Source organism: Prionailurus bengalensis, chromosome E2 (assembly GCF_016509475.1).
Source record: "Prionailurus bengalensis isolate Pbe53 chromosome E2, Fcat_Pben_1.1_paternal_pri, whole genome shotgun sequence".
Classification (NCBI taxonomy): Eukaryota; Metazoa; Chordata; class Mammalia; order Carnivora; family Felidae; genus Prionailurus; species Prionailurus bengalensis.
The window spans coordinates 32,817,868-32,836,518 of NC_057352.1; the positions used below are offsets into that span (position 1 = coordinate 32,817,868).

Below are 18,651 nucleotides of genomic sequence, written 5' to 3' on the forward strand. Positions count from 1 at the left end.
ACGATGGTCCGTACCTGCTCCGGTCTCTGCTTCCCAGCAGCCCCACCTCATCAGGTAGAGAGCCAAGGTGGCACTGAACTCTCTTTTGTTTTCCTCCTGGGAACATGGCAGCGCCCTCCGGAGGTGTAAATGTTCGCTATCATGGCTTTGTGAGTCCCGAGTTGTCCTCATGATGTATGTCAACGATTACGTTAAGCCGATACATCATAAAAAGCTACCTTCAGGATTAACGATCCACCAGCTAGACTGGAAACTCTGTGAGGGAAGGACCATGGCCACTGTGGTCTCTACTCTGTGACCCCCGGTGTCCAGTCTCCAGTCCCCAGCAGGCGCTCAGTAAGCACCCGTGGCTCGCACGCCCGAGGTGAGAAGAGCCAGAGAAGAGTCCGTACTAATCACCGAAGCGTACGTTGCAATCGAAACTCATCACGCCTCCCAAAACAAGAATATTCTCCAGTGCCTTTTTTCTTGGAAATGTTTTGCCTCTCTCCACCTTAAAATTTCTATGCATAATTGAAATTTAGTACACTTCACGTTTCGGAGACAACTCCGGGACGCTCACGTCACTTCCTTGACCTATTTCGGAACCCCGTCTTTTGCAAAACCAACATTTCCCAGTCCTATTGAGCAGTTCATCTTGGACTTGATTTTCACAGCTGTATCTCCACCTTAAAATGTCTATGCATAATTGAAATTTAGTACAGTTCACGTTTCGGAGACAACTCTGGCCGGGAACGCTCACGTCACTTCCTTGACCTATTTTGGAACCCCGTCTTTTGCAAAACCAACATTTCCCAGTCATATCGGGCAGTTCATCTCGGACTTGATTTTCACAGCTGTATCACCTGCTTTTACACACACACACACACACACACACATTTAATAGTGAAAGAAAACACACTTTTTGAGAAATTTTCTCATTAAGAGGGAAAAAAAATTGTACCACTGTTGGAAGAACAGATATGTTCCCTGCCTACTTACTAGATAGGCTGTGAGTTCCAAACCCCTGGGCTATTCTACTATTGCCTCGAAACCGACTGTCGGGACCACCCCGCGCCTTTTCTTCCTGGCAGACCTACTCTCCTGGGATCTCGGTCTCAGAACACCAACACCACGACCTGATGGTTTAGGTCCTGTGGACACCCTCGTTGCCATGTTTTTCTTTGACCCTCGTAGGAGACCAGTCACCAAGCCCTTTGATTCCTGGCACCGCAGTCTTTCCCATCAATCCTTCAACACCTCCCCTCCCCCGGCCACTCTCCGAGCTCGGGCAACTGTTTCCTCTTGCCCGAACACATACCCACAACCGTCACCCAACTAGTCTCTCGCCACGCGATCTCACTGGCCCCCCAGCGCACTTTCCCCCCTCCAGCACCAAATGCGGGATGTCTAAAATACACACCTGAACAGGGGGACCTACGATGGAGCCCAAACTCCTCCTCGTCAGGCAGATGAAGCATCCCCTGAAGCCCCGGGCCCTGCTGCCTCTCATCTCTCTTTCCCATCTCCACACACACCCTTCCTGCTCTTCTCAAACTTCTCACGCTCCCAAATGCACGTGGCTCTCCTGGTCTTTGCTCCCCGCGCCTGGGGCTCTCTTCCTGTGGGGCTCAACCCTAATGGCCCTCTCCTCCAGGAGGCCTTCCTTGACCTTGTCCACCCTGGGGCAGGCTTGGTTAGGAATTGTACCCCTGTGGTCCCACGGCATCTGGCCTTCCCCGCCACCCCGCTGCGCTGAAACGGTCTGTTTCTGCCCCGTCTCAACCGCAGAGGCCGAGCTCGAACAAAGCTCCAGAAGCAAGCACGATGGGCTGTCCACAGACTCATCTCTAGGCCTGAGCCTGGTGCCCGCTTTGCTGAGTTCAGGGAATATGTCATATTCATATTTGGTTCCCTGGATTTATCACAACGCTTAAGTACAGCAGGTACGTCGAAAGAGCCATGCAAGAACGCAATAGTCTATTGGCGAAAATTCAGTTCTGAGATTAACACACTTGACCTTGCGACTTAGGCCCACAGTTGGCGCCCCACCGTCGGCATGACTTACACAGGCGGCGTTTATCTCTGACATAGGGAGAATAAGACGCACCAAGAATAGGGCCGTGATACAAGCATCCTTCAATTGAATTTCCAGAAGCGGGGACAGGCATCTTCAAGAGGCCGCGTTTGCTTTGGATTCTAAAGACCCTCGTTATTACTTAGCAGCCGGTCATGTCATCTTCCTGGGACTCAAGTTTCTTCATATGTAAAATGGGTCTTGTCCGGCTTCAAAAGCCTGCAAGAGGAAATGGCCGGCAAGTTTTACGCATTGGGTTTGAAAGGTACTTTGACTAAGAAGGCTCCTGGAAACAATAAAATATTCCACCAACGTATCTGGCAACTCCCACTTCAGTGAATTCATGCATGAAAGCTTAAAGATGGCGAGTGGGTTAAGGTAATCTAGCAATAAGTCGCTCTAGAAACATTTTGCGGAGGATATACATATAAACAACTATAGGCAGCATTACAAAGTGCCTGGCGTTTTAAACGACTGTACAGGGAATCAGGGCAGAGTCGGGAAGTCTAGTGGGAACCAACCTATGATTTCCAGTATTTGTAACAAATTTTTTCAAGACACCGACTGAAATCGCACGGCTCTCTTTAGTTTTTAAACTGCTCAACAGCATTACCAGATGATTCTGCAATGCTTCCTCTTCATGCCTACTCAAGACTCTGAAGTCGCTGACCTAGTGTAGCCCCTTTGCAAAACACGATTCGTTTTGGCCTCCTCATCGGCAACGCCACGCAGTTGGCTTTATCGGAATCCATATCATTACACGTAAAATCCCGAGTACCTTAATGCTGATGTCTTTTATGACCACTTGGCTCAAATCTACGATTTATATAAAGGTAACGATCCTTAGGTCTCTTCCCTTTTTCAAGTTCCCCAGTTAAAGGGGCCTCCGTGCTAGCAGAACTTCCTATTTTAGCTTCCTAAAATCGGATGCATATTTAAAAAATTTTTTTAATGTTTATTTATTTTTGAGACAGAGAGAGACAGAGCATGAACGGGGGAGGGTCAGAGAGAGAGGAAGACACAGAATCTGAAACAGGCTCCAGGCTCTGAGCGGTCAGCACAGAGCCCGACGCGGGGCTCGAACTCACATACGGGGAGATCGTGACCTGAGCCGAAGTCGGACGCCCAACCGACTGAGCCACCCAGGCGCCCCTCGGGTGCATACTTAGAAAAGGCTCTTAACTCTCTTACCACCAGGAGCATTTAAAAAAAAAAAAAAAAAAAAATGATGCACAGAAAGACTTGCATTTGCTTAGCTTACTCAAAAGAGTCCCTGGGTAAAGCCGTCATTTCTCTCTGTGTTACAAATCTTTTCTTTAGGTAATGTTTTATCTATATGTGATGTTGCAGTTTTCATTTTGGAACTCTTCCAAAAGAACTTGAAGTTCTTCTGTTGTTTGAAGCCTAAAACAAACTAATACTCTAAGAAGTAGGATAGTTTTATAGATTACGCATTTCAGACACCGGAAAAGTATCAAACCTCTGATTCCTTATCAAACACACAGGGAGGACAATAAAATATTGTTTTACACGTACACACCCACAAACAGATGGAGGCCTACACGCTAAGACGTAGGTCCAAGCCCATTTTAGGAGGACGAGTATCCATTTGCTTTTCCCCTCAAACCCACATCTTTAAATTTAAATATTACTCTTTAAAAAAAAAAAAAAAAAAAAAAAAAAAAAGCATGCCTCATTTCTGGCCAGTTCCGAAAACATAGGAAGCTGTTAAACAGACTTTTGGGCAGTGACGTACCCGTCCGATGCCCCAGGAAATTCTAGCCAGACCAGATTCCACCCCACGTTCAACAAACCACACAAGAGCTCATTTCCGTCTCCTTGCTGATACCCTCCTCCGAGTGTACAATACACGCTCCTTCGAAGTTCAAGTCCGCCATCTTCTGTGAGGCCCGCGCCAGCAGTTCCGGTGGTCTTGGGCCTTCTCCCGAGTTCCGAAGGTTCTGGATTTCTAGGCATGCACAGTCATGTTGGTCTCTCGGTTTCTTTTTACTTTTTCCTCTGTCCCCACCCCCTAATCGATGCACTATGAGAACCAGACTAAGAGAAGCGGGTGGTGGGGGGTGGGGGGAGGCGTTATATTGTCTTCTTTACTGTCAGGGTCCCAGCGCTAGAACGCGAGGCGTGTCAGTACCTGCTTGATGATGAGTGACTACTGGTATTTAAAGACTGCACCTGCACATGCTCTCTTTTTTCCAGGCCATTTTTAAAAAAAATTTTTTTTTTAAACATTTATTTATTTTTGAGACAGAGAGAGACAGACCATGAATGGGGGGAGGGCCAGAGAGAGAGGGAGACACAGAATCTGAAGCAGGCTCCAGGCTCTGAGCTGTCAGCACAGAGCCTGATGCGGGGCTCGAACTCACAGACCGTGAGATCGTGACCTGAGCGAAGTCTGGACGCTCAACCGACTGAGCCACCCAGGAGCCCCTCCAGGCCATTTTTAAGGGCAAGGACTACTTTATCGTCTTAGGTCATTTATATCACTGTGGCCACGAACATGAGGGCTGAAGAGAGAAACTGTATTTAGAAGCATTGAAAGATTGGGGTCCCCTGAGCCTAGTGCCTCACTCGAAAAAGCGAAAGATTTGCAATACTGACTTTTGTTAGCAGGATCATTGTAACCAGTGCGTGACCCCCAACGTTGCTACGACAGGTCTAAAGTCCACATGTATAATGGTGGCAAATCAGAGTAAGAATCGTCCTGGGAAACCTTTTCATTGGCTCACCCCCAAAGTACAGCATCCGTGGTTTTGTACATGTCTCACTACGTCAAGGTAAGTATAACAGAACAGTGTGATTTCCACCAGCGCTGGGACGAGGGCGGTTTCTTCCAGTCAGCCCCGTATAAAGTAGCTGGGATTTTTAGGGGTCGTGTGTTAGGAAAAGGGCACGTTTTGGTTTTCATCTCCTTCTTTTTCTTCCCACACCAGTCTTGGAGTTGAATTAAACGATCGTGAAATGCAAGGCGAGTGAATACAAACGGTTAAGATGATGAATGGATTCTACAACTAAAAACTGCAGGCCAGGTCGCAGGGCCAAAGGTGCAAGTGTATCAATTCGGAAGCTGTTACGACACATCCTCGAGCGCCAAGTCTCTGCTAACACTTGGAAAATCCCCCACCCCCCAATTTCTCCAAATGACCCGTCAGCTTTGCGGCACCTTCTCTAGACTATATACCTATCTTCATTCCTTTACATATGAATGGTTCGCAAAAAAAAAAAAGGGGGGGGGAGGGGCAGCAACTTTTTTCGAAAGTATTTCTCTCAAAATAAGAGCAAAATCTAGGTTGTGGAAAAATGCTTTTGATATCTGGCTAAAGGTTATTCAGGAGAGTCTGCATATTTTTCAAGTCAGACGCAAATCCAGTTAAGGCAAAAACACCGCAAAAATGTCGATCTCTGCCTGGTCTCTCCTTCGACACACACACAAAATCAAGTCCAGTCACAAAAAGAAATGCTCTATGTAATTATCGTATGACCCACAATTGCACTACTGGGCATTTATCCCAGGAAAAATGAAAACTGATGTTCACACAAAAACCTGTACACGAATGTGTATAGCGGTTTTATTCAAAAGGGTCAGAAACCGGAAACCACCCCGAAGTCCTGACTGGTGGTTAGACGATGTGCGGGGCTGCCGTACCACGGAACGCTGCCCAGCAATAAAACAGAACTACTGATTTGTGCGAGTTGAATCTCTAGGAAAAATGTGCTGAGTGAGAGAAGCCAGGCCCAGAAGGTAACATACTATGTAATTCCACTTCTAGAACATTCTCGAACAGACAAAATTATAGAAACGGAGAACAGGTGAGCGGTTGCTAGGGTTGGGAGGGGCAGGAGAGGAGGTGATTGGATATGAAATGGTACTATGGGGGCTCCCTGTACTGATGGAAATGTTAGGCACCTTGACCCTATCGATGTTAATGCCCACGTTGTGTGATGTGACACTGCATGTTATAAATGTCACTATTGGGGAAGACGGGGTGAAAAGTACAAGGAGCCCCTCCCTTAAGTAGGACACCTGCATGTGACATCTATTATCTCATAAAATAAAGTTTTATTAAAATTTTGAGAAAAAGAAATTGTTCTAGCCTAGTAAATTTACTTTGCGCTATCGAGAGCTCTGATTCTTGGCAAAGAATCAGAATACGGAATCAGAATACGGAAAGTGGATGAAGTACGAACTGGGTCAGTTGCAGAAGAGTAACTGCCCACATTTCCACGGGGGTCACCGGCATCCGTGAATCTCCCCAGTCCCCCCGCGGAGGACTCTTCTCTGATCAGACTACACCCTCACACACCGCAGAGGCCAGAGGAATCCTCCCACTTTCCTACCGCTGCCCCAGGCCACAACGAGGAAGTTCCCAATGGCAAGGCCACCCGTCATTATTCGGTCCACGCAAATAACTCTGTGAAAGCACCGGATGGCACCTTTCTTTACGTAAATCAAATATTCAAACACTGTAACAAATGATCTGCCAGTTAAGGCGGCATCTTCTGGTATCCGAGTTGAGCTCATTTATTTTGGGGGAGAATGTTCCATTCCAGGGGGACTAATATAGAGCAGTGAAATATATGTATGGATACCCTGCAAGCCTTTTTTTTTTTTTTTTTTTCCTCCCCTCAGCGTAACAGAGTTACGTTTGAAACTGATGTTGGACTGCTGGGAGAGTCGCTATGATGGAGACAGGGATTTTTCTTGGAACCTTCTTTTTCAGGTAGAAACATCCATTCAATCCAAGAAAGACATTTTGGAAAAGAAGTCAACGTATAGAATTGATTTTATTCTTTCTATGCTTGGATGAAAACAGAAACTGTTTGGTGATACTCTACAATACTAAGCATTTCAAGGAAACTGGATGGACCAAGAAGAGAATAACCTTCTTCTGCACGACAGCAGAGGGTCTTAACCGGAAAAATACTGCAGTCTATCAAGGGGAGTATCCAAAACACGCTTGGACCTCTTGCGTACTTGACTGCTCCATGTCCTCTGCATCCAGGTGGAACAGACCACAGGAAATTTCAAAGACCGACAGCTGAATCTAAAAGAAAAAAAAAAAAAATCCATTTAGTTGTCATGATCATTGTCCCTGTCAATGTCTAGTATCCCAAACTTCACCCACCGCACTGAACTTTGCCATGCTGCTTTGTGCTTGGGAGAAGACAAATCGCTCATCAATTACGTATACTAGTTAAAAAACGCTACCTTTGGGGCGCCTGGGTGGCTCAGTCGGTGAAGCGTCCGACATCGGCTCAGGGCATGATCTCACCGTCCGTGAGTTCGAGCCCCGCGTCGGGCTCTGTGCTGACAGCTCAGAGCCTGGAGCCTGCTTCGGATTCTGTGTCTCCCTCTCTCTCTCTGACCCTCCCCTGCTCGTGTTCTGTCTCTCTCTGTCTCAAAAATAAATAAAAACATTAAAAAAAAATTTTTTTTAAATATGCTACCTTTAGGAGGCGTTTTAATACCTTAGTAATAAGGGTGAGTATTTCCTCTAACTGCCAACTTCGACATTTTCGATATCACGTTAGCCAGGATGCGCTGGACATTTGCAAACACTTAATGCTACACTCCACGTATGCTATCGAATTGCCCTCCAAAAGTGGTGGTATGGTTCTGCAACTGGTTGAGGTCACATGGAAAATAGAATTATATGCTAATTTGTTCCTACATTAAGCTATCATAGAAGGTCAGACCAAACATGGCAAAATGAATTCTGGAAAAAAAAAAAAAATTAACTAAATAGATTGGTATGCACCGTAGCAAAGTAAACTGTTTATCTTAATAGATACAAATACGAGAAAGATTTTTTTTTAAATCTTTCAAAAAATAAAGGTTTTAGCCAACCCCAGGCAATGACTTGCATGATTTAAAAACACTCTACGGAAATCATTTTTCCCTAAAGAAGAACAACGGCAGGGTATTTTTTTCAAGGGAAATAAACATGGAGAAGGGCCTCGTATCCAGAAGAGAGTAATTTCCCCAGAAAAAGCTCCACTCTATCTACGTATTTATCAGAACTTCATTCACGAAAGTAGCTATACCCACACGCTGTAAGATGAACACAACGTTTAAACTACACGATGGGGTCAAGAGGTGCTGACGACAATACCTTCATTATTTAATTCCAAAATAAACTAAACAACAATATAGATGTTTTCCTTAGCCTCGATTTGTCCGAAAAAAATACGCTTTCCTTAAAAAAAATTACTGAGGGAAAAATAAAATCTACATTCATTTCTTTTTCTGGAAGGCATACCTTATAGACATCGCCTTGTCTACGGGTAAGTTGAACAGATGCTACCTCAACTTCAAAAAAAGTACAGAGCAAATTAGTGATTGAAGAATTTGGGCTACCAGTTTCATATATGATGATGGTGTAGCCCTCACATTTCTATTTTCAAAGGTCTGTTTACAGAAAGAGGGAAAGAATTGGGGGGCGGGGATGGAGAAATCCAATCTTACAGCATCCGAAACCATGGGGTGAGTATTTTCTAAAGCATCGCGTCTACTGTAGAGCAAACTGAGACATATGACAAAGATCATCTCTTTTCCACACCCTTAGGTAAATTCTTGGGGCGGGGGGGGGGGGGGGACGACGATAATTTTTTGTTCCAGAGTCTATCCTTTTTTCCATCGAAAGAGATGTTTATATTTTTCCTTTTATTGTAACATTTCCCATGGCATCCTGCAAGAGAACTAGCACTCCCCAAGAGCCATCTGAATTTTCTTTCAATCGGAACTCATTTCTACTTTTTAAAGGGACTTTGCCTAGTGCTTTTAATAAGATTCTATTACTATTAATTCTCCGAAAATACATTGGATTCCCATGAGTATCAGTTTGACGTCTTGTTCAAGTACTGACTTTTCCGCTATGTATCACCAGCAATGTTTACCCTATTTTCTCCTTACCAAGTTAGATAGGAAGATACTTATTCACGCACCCAGTCTTCAGGCTCCTTGATGGACTACAAGATACAGCTATATACTTCTCTACTACTATTGCTGGTTTGAAAGACCTTATGTAATGGGATCTTCATCCATAAAAAGTTGAGAATTCCATTTAAAAAAAGGGGGGGGGGAGTCGGACAAAAACGAAAATATGCACTGATGCCTGAGTAAATTAATCTTCATTCCCACTGAAAGCAAGCTGATGTCCAGGGACTGGGAATTACTCTACCATAAAATGCGGCACATTAAATACTACAATAACCCATTTGAAATGTCTTAAGATAATTATTATGTCATCCGCGAATGATCGTACACATAGTTATATTTTAATATTCGGTACTGGAGGTGCCAATGCACAATATGTCGCAACTGTGAAAATACGAAGTCGGGTAAAAGAGAAGATCAAGCAAATCAAATTCCATGACTAAAGGTAAGACTCCAAATAAGATGTGAAAAACGGATCGATAAGAGGAAGGGCAAAATATCTGGCCCCTGGTTGTTATCACAAACAAACACTATCACTCCTGAAGGTTTGCATAGAAAACTCCTTATCTCCACGAGCTCTCGTTGAAAAGAATGGAAAGCTTCTTACAACCAGCTAAAAAGAAAGTCTTTACCAGGCTCCTGGAAAAAGCTCATTTTCACATTACTCAGGCTTCATTATGCTAAATCAATATTCGTTTAGTCACTGGGGTTATTGACATATTTTAAAATAAAAGTATACCCTTCAGCTACTGCACTCATTATAGGTAATTTGTCTTGTCAGAGAGCAGGGAATATTATCCCAGTCTTTCAAGGGCTGACAGCCCATGGAAATACCTCCCCATGGTTACAACTGTAAATAATTTTAAGGTAAAATATTGAAAAATCAATGACTGTTTCCTGCAATCTGTCACAAACAAATCAATCATAATCTGTACTGCCAGAGAGTATGATTTGAAGGAGATGGGAGCAGATGTAATTCTTGGCTGAAATCTCTCATTTCAAAATCACTTCACATAATGGTGTCATCATTTAAACACTTAACAGTCAGTGCAACTGCCACTGTAACATCTAGTTGGACAAAACCACAAGGAGGAGGAGGAGAAAACGCCATCGCTGTTATGTTAACAAACATTTAATTTAAATGGTTGCTGCATTAGTAAATTTCAGCTGAAAACACTTTCACCTGCCCTCTTTCACAGGCCTACATTAATCAAGGCGGCTTTTCTCCGTCCTAATGCTTAGTAAAAAATTAGCCTGTGCCTCAAAGTCTGACTCTCCCACCTACACCTTTTATTTCAAATGTCCGTTATGGAGAATACCATTTAGCATTAATAAATAAGACATCTGGATTGTAGAACATCCATAATTCTACCCATACAACAAAGACAAAAAATAGTGTCATAGATGTCAAGATTATACTTTTAAAGTAGGTGTAGAGGTCTCCGTTGCCCGGATATTAAATTTTATATTTTCCTTCTATTAATACATATTACATTTCAACTTTGTAATACTGTAGCTGATTTTAAGACGACCAGCACGACCTAGTCAATTCGAAAATACCCCTGCGTTCTGCACACCAGCTATAGACTGATATTTTAAAAACGGAAGTAATAACCCGAGTGTCTGAAGTGTAAAAGTTGGTCAAGGTCATAATAGTGAATCGGTTTGTAAATGTAAACTGCTTTCCAAGTAATCACTTGGATATCACCATTTTCTTCCAGGCGGCATTTTAACGGCTTCCTTGGCTTACAACCTCTACCTAGGCATCAATACAAGAATCTGAGATTGGTATACTTCCCTTTCTTGTTGTGTTAACCAAATACATCGTACGATTTAAAGATTAAAGAGCCTTCTCTCTGCAGGTTTTTTTTTTTTAAATGCACACTAGCCCCTTTCATGGAAGAACTTGATTTCAGCTACCACACTGCTTACCGATTTCCTAATTATATAATCGGACGGACACCATGAAACCCCTTATTGTCCCATTAATATCCTTCCATAGGTATAATTCAGGAAGTAGATATTTTTGGTGACTAGAAAAGTGTATCGTTTGTCTTAAGAAGGAAAGAAAACAGATAGAAATACCATTCCACAACTTAAGCCTATATAAACATTCTCAGACACAGTCACTGGTCTTTTATAAAAGGGTTTTACCCCGTTTTTAATTTCACCTGCATATTCCACATGGCAACCCAGCTCGAGAAGACAGAAGCTTTTCTTATTGATACAAACCGAGCATGAATTTTGTTCTTCGAGGATCTTAGATTCGTCCTTTAACCCTAACATTGGATGTTTGAGAATGACAAAAAATAACACACGGGTCAGTTATCAAAGATACCATCCAGAACACAACCCAGGCCTCCATTCCGTGTGAATTTCTGCAACAGCTGCAGAGGAAGCAGCAAGCCAACCTAGTGAGAGGAAAAGGAAAATGTGACCCGTAGCCCGGGATTACGAGGAAAATGCAAAGGGACGGAAAGGGGTGAACGAGGAACAGGACCCGTGTGCGTGTGCGTGTGTGTGCGTGTGTGCGTGTGTGTGTGTGTGTGCGCGCGCGCGCACCCCTGCACTGGAGCGGCCCAGGCTGGGCCCAGCTCGCTCCCTGGCAGAGCTCTGGAGCCACTTGTCAACCGCCAAGTCTCCCGCTCCGAGTTTGGTCGAGGCTGGCAGTATATCGCCCTGCAGAGAAGGCAACACGGAAGACGGCGAAGCAACACGCTGAACGCACGCGCACCGGCCACAAACCAGAATGATGTCTGCTTGCGCTGGGGAGGCCACCATCACGGCTCTAATTCTCAGAAAGAAGCTATTTTAAGGGTGCTGAGTATGCCTGGCTGAGATTTCTCAGCTCTCCCGGCACAGCCCGCAGCCCTGGGAGCGGCAGCTCACAACTCAGCACCGGCAAATCAGATCGTTCCATACCCCGCATTTAAAGACTTTGCTGTCTGGTAGATAAAGTTCTTATATGTAATAAAGGCTCAGGATTACAGAGGAAAGTATTCTCTTAAAAGAGATAATATTACCTCCCTATCTTCAGAATCTCCTCCTTCCGACAGCCAGTACAGTTAGCTCCATTATGAACTGCGGATTCTTAAAAAGAAAAACAGCAATAGTTAGCTGCGTCTTTCCCGCCACTTCCTTCCTTCATGGAATTACAGTTTAATTACCAATACTTCAATTGATTTTGTTCCTGAATGACACATCTCTCAGAAAGCATACCCTCGCTATTTCCACTGGAGGTCACTTAGTACAACCTTCTCAATGAATCAACCAGAACTCATTACTGTTGAAAGGACGTGTTTTCTTCGTAGTTTTTTTTTTTTAAACCGGGGACACCCTCCCCCCCCCCACACACACCTATGTGATATAAAAGGGGTACGAGTTTCAGGACATCCGGACAGCTACGAATCTTCCTAATAAATCTTGGCTGACAACAGAAACCAAAACCAATGTGCATATATGTTTAGATTTTTCCTATTTCAGGCTGGGGGGGGGGGGGGGACTCGCCCAATCTCTGGCTTTTAAATTCAACAACTTTACACGTGGATAAAAACAACAACACAAAAGTTTAGGCTTTAAAGGCAAACAGAGAGGAGGAATCAGGCTGCGCACTGCTTAACGTTTTCCTTACTATATGGGTTGTGTATTTTCGAATTTGTTGTGACGCGTCCCCTTTTGGTCATACCGGACACCTCGTCTCTGTAAGACCCAATCAGAGATAGGGGAATGCACTGTGTTATTTAAAAATAATTGTATAGTGCTTTATCTTCTGTTAAAAGTCACTTTACCCTCTCTGAAAGTTTTCAGAGAAGCATTTGTTGTACTAACTAGGGTTGCCTTCTGCTTAGTCTTTTTTTTCTTTGGTCATACAACCATTTTTCTTAACTTAATTAGCAAAATGTTCTTTATCACTGAATCCAGTCCGTTGCTCTCCCCAATAGACGACACAAATATTCTGCAAAACAATTTCTTCCCCTACTTTTCTCATCTGCTTGTATTCAGCAGCCCCTATTTTGATGAGAAATGACAAGTTTTACACACACCTCGCATTAAAGGGGTTTAGTATTCATGCCTGGAGCTGATACTCCCATTAAATTTATTCTTAAAAGAGCTGGGTAATGAAAATAATCAAAAAACTCTAATTTGGCATAAACAGATCATTTCCTTTAAATAACGATTCCATTTCTATCAAATAGAAGCCCAGTCTTGGCTTTCAAGAAAAGCACCGAGTTTATAAATTTCCCCATCCAATGACATCATTAAAAATAAATTACTCAGTGTATTTCCACGAACCAAACATTTTTCTATTTTACTGAATGTTTAATGCATTTGGTAAAATTTTAATAATCAAAGGCCTCAAGTGACATTCTTTGTATTCTGACTTAGTTCCTATTACCAATATAAATACTCTGGTAAAACCAACACGGAGGCTATTTTGGGTTTACTTCACACACACACTGTGTTGCAGACATTCACTTGCAGATGAGCTTGAGGATACGTAAGGAAAAAATTCAGCCAACATTTGGAGGAAACCCATAGTTCAGAAGTCAACTTGGCTGAAAACATCCGAATGTATTAGGGAAGCATCATACTTATAACCTGCACACAAAAATGGAAATGATTCTGTTTAAAGAAACACAGCAGGCTAGTTAAATACTTTGGGGATATTAGGTATGAATACCTAATCTAATTTCCTCCAAGGTATCACTCCATATTATGCCAAATAAACAAATAAAGGCTGTATCAAGGTGTGGAATATCATTAGCCCGAGAAAAGGCTGGAAAAAAATGAATTACGTAAATGACAACCGCAGGAGAAAATTACATTTCCTTCTCCTGAACAAATGTTAAGTGCATCCTTACTAATAAAGATTTAAACTCAAACTACATTAGAATATACTGGTTTTCAATTTTGAAGCATCTAAGTTAATTTGCCAAGCTAAACTGGTGCTTAGGTATACTCTAGCTATAAAAATTCTGCACGTTTATGTGGAAATAAGTTAGAAGTATCACACTTCAGAATTGTGTTGTGACAGCAAACCACAGTCATTACTGAACAAGAAAAAAACAATTCCGGGATCGTACGTCTTCTTGGAGGTACATCGGTTGCATCTTTGAAGCAGAATTATTCTCTACAAAACAGCTAATGATATACCAAAAAGGTGTTAGAAATAAAGGAGCCAATAAAATGTAGAAATTGTAGGGAAATACACACAGACGGCGAGCTATTAACACCACAAAAAAGGCCGTGCTATCTCAGAGTTGATTCGTATTTCTATTTTTAAAGGCCACGTTTAATTTAATTCACTTACGACTACATGATTGCATTTACTTGCATGTTATCAACTTACATTTTTCCTAAGGTTTCTATAGTGAAAAATATGTGAACACATATTTGGTGTTGTTCATTACAACAGACAATAGGCAATTAGTTCACGATTGCACTTGATTTCTTTTAATACAGCATATAAAATTTGAAAAGAATACACGGACAACAGCACAGGGATGCTGATCTGAGCTGCCAGAACAAAAATCTTCAGGGGGATAGTTGGGGGATGAGGAAAGCAATTATGTCAAAATTAATGCTCTTGTTTTTTAGTTTTAGCAAACCCATCTAAATAAGCCTTTCTCTGATTTTAGTTTACCATGTAATTCTAGCCAGCTAATTATCCTTGGAGTCACGAAGGAGCTGTGACTCCACTTGGCTTCTCCGATCATATGCCTCTGGCCTCCTCCACTGTCATTGCCTCTTTCCACATTGAGTTTGAATATTAAAGAAAAACACTCACACATCTTACATACACACTGATGGACAGCCAGCTTCCAGGAAATCATGAGCTACGAAGGGGGGGGGCGGGGATCTTAATGCAATACTTATGTTAAAGGGTATTAGGTGCTGGGTAAGCCAAGGGTAATATAATCAGCAGCATCCGTCTTGCTAGTGTTTTTGCATTCAGAAATTGGAAGTAAAGGAGAGTAATATTATTTTAGTGGTCACCCAGGTTATGGTTCAGATCCTTAAGCTAATAAGAGGCTAAATGCACTATTTCCACTGGCTCATAATTCGAATTTGCGGACAACATTTTGGAAGAAACAAAACAGTTGTTTGTTTGTTTGTTTTTCTATTTCTGGAAATTAAAAAAAAAAGGCATTCCATAAACAACTAAGGTAAGTACTTGATAATATGAAGAGAGAAACTCTCTTACACCATTAAAACATTCTAGGAGACGGTTTTCCCCAAATATAAAGGGGCATGAATTTCTCATATATTTACAATTCAATTAGATCCTTGATTCTGCACATTGAGCGCGCCTCCATCTATAGCTTGATTCTGCACACTAATAAGTGTGTGCTTCATACGAGGCTGTCCCATTTATGCTTTTCTTTCTAAATTAGTAGCCATCACTCCACAAAGATGAGGCACAAAGAAAGCTGACAAAGGCACTGGCCAAAAAGCCACAAGTAGCATTGCCACATGCCAGAGCACTTCACACGAACCTACCCTTTCTCTCTGGAACTTCTGCTGCCAACGTGCTCACAAAATCTGGAAGCTCCAAGACGGGTTTCAAGTGCAATTAAATTCTCCCAAAGCAAAACTGTACCAAAACATGCCGCCCTTCTTACGTCACCATTTTATAGACAACGTGTTCTCAGGATCTTAATGAAGATAACGATGCACACCTGTGTCAACATTCACTGGCAAGACAGCCTTATCAATCATAATCCTTTAAGTACACTCCAAAACAGCAAAGCGGTATGACAGAAACAATCTGTTGCCTCTCCTGGTGCCGGTGTTGTGTCTCTCCCCCACAAGAAGGATGAGATCTTTAAAACACAGCAGACCTACTTTTAGGAGTCTTTAAAGTTTTAACTGTAAACAGCTATTACGCCAAACACACAGGAATAACCTCTTTTGCACTTGATTTGCACAAGGACAACTGTATAGCCCAAACTCGAGAAACAAGGTCTGTGGCCATGTCTTCGCAATACAATGGTGGATCTTATTTTAAAAGCTTTAAATGTTAAGAGTGAGGCATAGCTGGGTCCGTGCGGACACGACAAACCAATAAACCTTTAGGGAGTCTTAAGAGCAGAATTTCTTTTAAGCCCTACGTCAAAAAACAATCAGGGCATATCTACCCCTAGTGTGAGTTAAATGTTCAGGAAAGGTACAAACGCAAGAGTAATCCCCCCACGCCCCGCCCCGCAAGAAAAAGAGTCATCTTGGTCATCTGAAATAAGAGGGAGATAGCTCCCACCTCTGCTGGGGGAGAAAGCTTCAGTGACCAGAGACTAGTGAAACCACAGCTAAGGAGTAAGCAGGTTCCCAAACGGGAGAAGAAAGGGAAGGGAGAGGGGACCTCAACCGTCACCACGACCAAGATCAAAAGGTAAAAACCTCGTGTTTGTCAGCAAAAACGTGAAAACTTTCACATGAACTCCAAGAACACCCGCCAGATGCTATCTGAATCCCATCTGCCTGCTAATGATCAGTTCTTCCATTTCACGTATTAACACGAGTCTGAGACGCCGGGCCAGGCGGCTGTGGTCAGCCGAGCAGCAGAGCCATCAATGTGCAAATAAAGCAGAAAATAGAGACATCCTTAAAGAAATGAGTCTTAAATTTGACGCAGAGCGGAGGTGACAACCACAGCAACAGAACCATAAATTCCAAATGCTTCAAAATCTTTTCAGGATTCTCTCCAGTCCTTGACACCAAAAACAAGACAGTAAAAGGAAAGGGGGGTGGGGGTGGGGGTGGGGGGGCGGATAGCCTAGCAGCCCAGAGTGGCAGAATGATGTAATGAGGTTGTCTGTGTGACAGACTCCGATTCTCGGTGGCACAAACCTCCATGGCTCCATTTCAGAAAACGGCCTCCTGGACGAGAGCCGAGAAGGGTGAAGGGGCCGCGCGTGGGTGAAGGGGATACGCCCACGCGCGCCCGCCCGCGGACCGGGACCTCAGGAGAGGCCAGCCCGACACTCACCCGGCCCATGCCCGCCGGGGGCCCGGCGGCGCGCGGGGCGCCGCCGCGTCCATCCGGTCCACGAAGGGACGCGGACGCCGCTCGAGGGGCAGGAGTCCCGGCCGCGACCGGGGGCGGGCACTCGGCGGGATGGAGGACCCGGGACTCACCTCGCCTCCGCCGCGCGGGCGCGCGGGCCGCGGACGCTCCCTCGTGGCTGGCGCGAGCCCCCGGCGGGCGGCGCGCGCGGGCCGCTACCGACCGTTAGTTAGCGCGAGGGGCTGCGGCGGCGGCGGCGGCGGCGGCGGCGGCGGGCGGAGCCGGGGGCGGGCGCTAAGGAGCACCAGAGCCGCGAGAGGCGGGAGAGAAGGGAGCGGGGCGGGGACGCTCCCCGCGACCACCCGGCCTAGTTGGAGCCCGAGAGGACAGCTCCCTTGCCTGCCCGCAAAGCCACCACTGGCCAGCTGCGCGCTCCCTCCCGATCGAGCGGGCCCGGCCGCTCGGCCTCAGTCTCAGCCGGCTGGCAGGCAACCGAGCCCGGCTGCGCCCGCCTCCGCCGCCGTCGGCTTCTCGTCTCCATGACAATAGGGAGCCGACGCCCCGCCCGGCCCCACCCCCTCGGCGCTGTGACTCGGAGGGAAGCGGGACCGCGTCGCCGAGGGGAGGAGCCAATGGAGGCCAGCGTCCAATTAGGGATGGAGGCATGGAGGGATTGGGCGGGGCTGACCGAGAGATTCGCCGAATGTCCACTTGAGGGGCGGAGCCAGGGGGAGAGCTGACGGAGGGGAGGAGTTAGCGCGCGTGCGTGAAGTCCAGCCGCCAAGTGTGTCCGAGGGTACAGAGTGGGTTAGTGTGCGGGGACTGAAGCTCCGGAAATAAAGTGTATCCTACTTGTGAAAGTCATCGCGGGAAGCTGTGTAGTTGTGCTTCGGATTGCGTGTGGCCCAATTTTATAAAAGGCCACGAAGTCCCTGATATACTGAGTTCCAGTGGGGTGCCCAACACTGTGCCTGCCCCTGTTTTGGTTCACCAGCGCCCCTGTCTGTCCCAGAGTTCGAGTGCGTCTGTGGCTTGTGGCGGCGCAGGGTGGAGAGACAGGCAGGGGGTCTGTTTTGTATTCTGTGTGGCCCGTCGTGGGCAAGAATTCTGCCTGTGACTCAGTTGTGTGTGTTTGCCTTGCCAGCGCCTCGCTGAACAAACAGGGGTTGGGTTGGGCAATGCGGAGCGTTTACAATGGAGCGTGGGCGGGTGCTAAAGTGCGTGCTAAGAGTAAGGGGACCCGCACAGTCCACCACCACCACCGGCCTGGCAGGGGGAGCTGCGGGTGGAAAGCCGGGAGAAAGAGGCGGCCATTCACGGCCGGGGGCGGGAAGGGGTGTAGTGGGGTCCGGAGACCGACTCCGGTATAGCTGCTTCTCCGTCTGGCAGCTCTTGCCCAGTACCTCTGCTCTAGAGAAAGGCTACCCCCGTCGTCCCGCCTCCCCCTTCCCTCGCCGTTTGGCAGGGAGTTAGTTGGTGGCAGGGAGGCCGGGCCGGAGACGTGCAGATGTCCAAGGCCTGTCTCTCGCCCACCTGCTGCTGCTGGCGGAAAGGGACAATCATCTCGCACTCCCTGCGCCCTGGACGCGGGCATCCCTCCGTCTCTCCCGGGGGCCTCCATTTCGGGTCTCCAAA

General features: G+C 45.4%; 1 long non-coding RNA gene across 2 annotated transcripts; it reads right to left on the reverse strand.

Moving 5' to 3' along the window:
- Positions 1–6,840: 6,840 nt before the first annotated feature.
- Positions 6,841–17,560, reverse strand: LOC122494212. Of its 2 annotated transcripts, none has more exons than XR_006300125.1 (3): positions 17,148–17,560; positions 12,035–12,101; positions 6,841–7,119 (listed from the first exon to the last, which is right to left on the reverse strand). It is a non-coding gene; the product is annotated as an uncharacterized LOC122494212 (long non-coding RNA). The 2 variants fall into 2 exon arrangements; XR_006300126.1 differs by lacking the exon at positions 17,148–17,560 and adding an exon at positions 16,860–16,991.
- Positions 17,561–18,651: the final 1,091 nt, after the last annotated feature.